This window comes from Rhagoletis zephyria, unplaced genomic scaffold (assembly GCF_001687245.7).
Source record: "Rhagoletis zephyria isolate East Lansing unplaced genomic scaffold, Rhagoletis_zephyria_1.1 Rzeph_scaffold_00294, whole genome shotgun sequence".
NCBI classification, from domain to species: domain Eukaryota; kingdom Metazoa; phylum Arthropoda; class Insecta; order Diptera; family Tephritidae; genus Rhagoletis; species Rhagoletis zephyria.
Genome location: NW_016157378.1, coordinates 116,490 through 120,871, shown reverse-complemented (window position 1 = coordinate 120,871; position 4,382 = coordinate 116,490).

The following is a 4,382-nucleotide window of genomic DNA, read 5'->3' as shown; positions in this document are numbered from 1 at the left end:
GCGATTTATTTCGTACATCTCCATACAAAACTCTAGAACTCTATCAAAAAATTTCCAGAGATAAGCAGTATGAAAAATTCGGTTTGTATGGGAGATGTCACACCCCTTTTTACTACAGCTAAAATTTTTCTCCAAGGGTATGCGATTGATTTCGTATATCTCCATACCAATTTCCAAAACTCTACCATGCACACTTTCAGAGTTATGTACCATGAGAAGTTCGGTTTGTATGGGAAGTGCCACGCCCCGTTTACATATAGATTTTTTTTCAGCCTAAAACCATCCTTGGGACACGTGCGGCAGGTGGCAGTTTCAAAAAAATCGGTTCAGCCGCTCTCGAGCCTTGCGAAAACTAACAAACGGCTTTCTAAATATACATTAGTTGAGATATATTTTTTATTTTATTTATTAAATGAGGAACAACAATACAATTGTTATTGCACAGAAAAGAGGAGCACTGGCTGCCAGGGCCTACGGCTCGCTGGTATGAAACATAGTATTATGCAAATAATGAACTTTTAGATATCCAAGTATAAGAAACTACTAAATTGAAATTAGAGTGATTGGTAACAATACATAACTTAGTTCTAAAGATTTAACACTAAATTACTTTTCGAAGATCCGTTAGAGTTAGGTATGTAGCTATTTTCTCAATGTTTTCGGGCGAAGTGGTTTTTAAAAAATCAATGGGGTTGCCGAAGTTGAATATGTTGCTACTGATGGAAGAAAACTGAGGACATTCGCTCAGTATATGCGTGATGGAAAGAGTTGCCGCAGGACAATATTGACAGGATGGAGGGCTGGTACCAGATAGCCTATATGAATGTGTGGCTATGGTATGCCCTAAGCGTAGTCGAACGAAGGCTTTAACATCGCTGCATCGGCATGATGATGGGTACATTGGTGTGTTTCTCTCACCATTAATTTGCATATAGTGGTGTTGGACAGTTTTCCAATCAGTCACTTGCTTTATGCGCTGTTGTGAAGAAATGAAGTTATGCAGGTCTCTCTTGACCAGAAATTGAAAAGTGACTAAAGGCTCTTTTCCGGCCAACTTGGCGCGCTGATCCGCTAGTTCATTTCCTGTTATACCTTTGTGACCTGGTACCCACATTATTTTTATTGTGTTATGGTTATCAATTAATTTATTGCGGATACACGATATGATGTGGCTTTTGTTGTTAATGTTCAGCAACGATGATATGGTTGACATGCTGTCAGTGCAAACTATGGTTTTCGACGAGGAGCTACGTGCGTGATCTACTGCTTTCAATATCGCAACGGCTTCAGCTGTGTAGACTGACGAAAATTGGGGTAAGTGCCCAGCTGCAATGGTTTCACAACTAGGTGCTATAGCCGCAAATGATGTGTAGTGTTCTGATTTGGATCCGTCTGTGAAAATAAGAGTCCATTCTGTACGAAACGATGCTAAGTATTCACGGAATATTTGTTGATAAAAACTCGAGCTAGTGCTTTCCTTGGGATATTTTCCGAGTTCTAGGATGAAGGATGACTGTTGTAAAAACCACGGTGGGTGTTTATCAGGCTGTCTGAGGGTCGGGCCAGTGATTCCTAGTTCTTTGGCATATTCAACGCAAGTCGCGATTACAGATTTCCGTCGTAGCGGACGTTTTACGTTAATTGTATCAATCACCGTTTCATGGAGTATCCTATTGTTAGAAAGGAACAACTTTGATATCAAGTGCTTGGTGTTAAGCTCGATTCTCTCCTCAATGGTAGGTAATCCAGCTTCCGCGAGTATAAATTTTGTTGGAGATTTAGGAAAAGCCCTAATGCTACGACAAACAGCGGTGTGATAGGGAGCGAAGAGGAGTTTTAAATGACACTTAGCACAATTGCCATATACCGGAAGACCATAATCTATCTTCGACAATATAAACGATTTCGTTACGTTAACTAAAGTTGAGATGTTAATAAGACAGTTTTTTGAGCTTAAGTATTTTATAACATTTAGCCTGGCAGCCAGTTGCTTTCTAACATACAAACAGTGTTCTTTAAAAGTAAATCTTCTATCAAAGAGAATACCCAAAAACTTAAGATTATTAGTATTTGCAATATTTACATTATCGTAGCTCATATTTATGCTTCCACGTTTGTGTTTACGGCAAATATGAAGCATTTTGCATTTCATTACATTTATGTTAGCGCCAGAGCATTTAGACCAGTTCGAAATGTCACAGAGTAGATCGTGGAAGTCTTTCTTAACAACGCTTAAATCGTTTACTTAAGTGAAGAGGAGAACGTCATCAGCGTAACAAATATGGGAAACGTTTTTGTATTTGGCGATTATGTCGCTTATTTCATTGAATGCTATATCAAACAAAATTACTGACAGCGGGGAGCCCTGTGGTATACCGTTGTACAAATCATACGTGTCCGAAAAGGCCGAATTTACCTTAGTTTTAAATTTTCGATTTAACAAAAAGCTTTTTACAAAGTTATATATCTTGCCACCTATATCACATTTTTCAATTTGACGTAGGACCACGTGTACACCAACACGGTCAAAGGCTTTTTCAAAGTCTAGGCTTAAAGTTGAAACGTGGCTTCTGTTTGAGAGTGCGATAGAAATATAATTATCAAAAAGGAGCAAAGCGTCCATGGTACCTTGTCCTTGTTTAAATGCGACTTGTTGTGAATTTATTAGATTATGTTTTAGGGCGTACCAAGAGATACGTTTAGAAACAATTTTCTCAAGCAGTTTTCCTAGGCAACAAAGTAGAGAAATCGGTCTGTACCCTAATACTTCCGGTGAAATGCTATTCGATTTTGGTATAGGAAGGACAATGGTATTTTTCCAAGTTTGTGGGTATATACCCTTTATCAGGATGTTATTGTATAACCTTATTATTCTGAGTTTTAAGGTAATGGGCAGTTGTTGAATCATTGGATATGAGATTCTGTCTGCACCCGGGGTTTTACCTGACATAGTCGAAAGAGCTGATTCAAACTCAATAAGATCGATTTCGTTTTCAAAAACAGCTGTGGTATGGAAAGATGAGTGAAAATTCGAGTCCTTCGAGTAATTAGACCAAATCATGGAAAAATGATCAGCTATGTCTTTTGAGTTTAGTATAGGACCATTTGGACCGTTCACTAGGGGTATAGTTGTTTGTTTATAAGAACCTGAAATCATTTTAATGTCAGCCCAGGCTTTTTTTGTACTTGTTTTGTGGTTGATTTTCTCGGAAAATGTATTCAGACATTCCCTTTTAGCTTGTTTAGATTTCTTCCTAAAAATAGCATTGGCCTTTTTGTACCTAACTAGGTTATCGTTTGACCTATTTCTTTTAAATTCCGCCCAGAGAAGTTGTTTTTCATTTCTTAGTTTGGAGAACTCATTGTTCCAGTAAGGTACAACATTTTTATACGTTTTCCTGGATGTTTGAGGAATAGAGTGATGAGCTGCGCTGCGAATAATTTTCGTGATTATTGATGCCTCTTGGTTAATGTTATTGGAGATATCTAATACATTGGATAGTTGGACGGCCTTACATCTAAAACTCTTCCCGTCTGCTCTGTCTGTCAAAAATTTGGGGCAAACGATCTTATTTTCAATAGACCCTATGTTTAGAGTTGTTGCAATAGGGTAGTGATCGCTACCGTATAGCTCACTTAAGGTATTGGTGCAGAGTTTAGGGGCTATATTCGTGGAGGATATTGTTAAATCTATGTTGGTGAATGATGAGTGTGTAGAGAAATGTGTAGGTTTGTTGTCATTCAGCACTGTAAGATTTTCGGACAGGATCCAATCTTCTACGACTTCACCTCTCTTGTTAGATATTTGGGATCCCCAAAGCGGACTCCAAGCATTAAAGTCACCCACAATTATTATTGGGGTTGATATTGATCTGACTATATTATTTAAATCTCTAAACGTAGAGTTTTGTTGTGGTGGTAAATATAAATTTATAATTGTGAACTTAAAGCTTAGTGAGATTTCTACTGCGAGAACGGCGATATTTGACTGTATATAGATGCGTTTATGTGGAATATTTTTCTTAACCAACACTGCGATACCTTGCTTATTTTGCGTGTTATTTGGGAGATTAAAAAAATAGCTTTGAAATTGCTTTGGAGCAGCTGCTGATTTATTAACAGCTAAGTGAGTCTCTTGGAGAGCGATTACGCTTGGAGAATGCTCTTTTATCAGAAGTTCTAGTTCGGTGTAGTTATTATAAAAACCTTTCAAATTCCATTGTATAACCTTAAACATTGAGAATATTTTGTTGCTAAAGATTGGTTAAATTTATTGAGAATAGTCGTCTAACATTGTCTGATCGTGTGAGTCATTAGCGTAGAATTGATTTGTGTGTATTTGGTTAATTGCTGGAGAGTCGGGTGCTAGTGGTGTGTGCAAT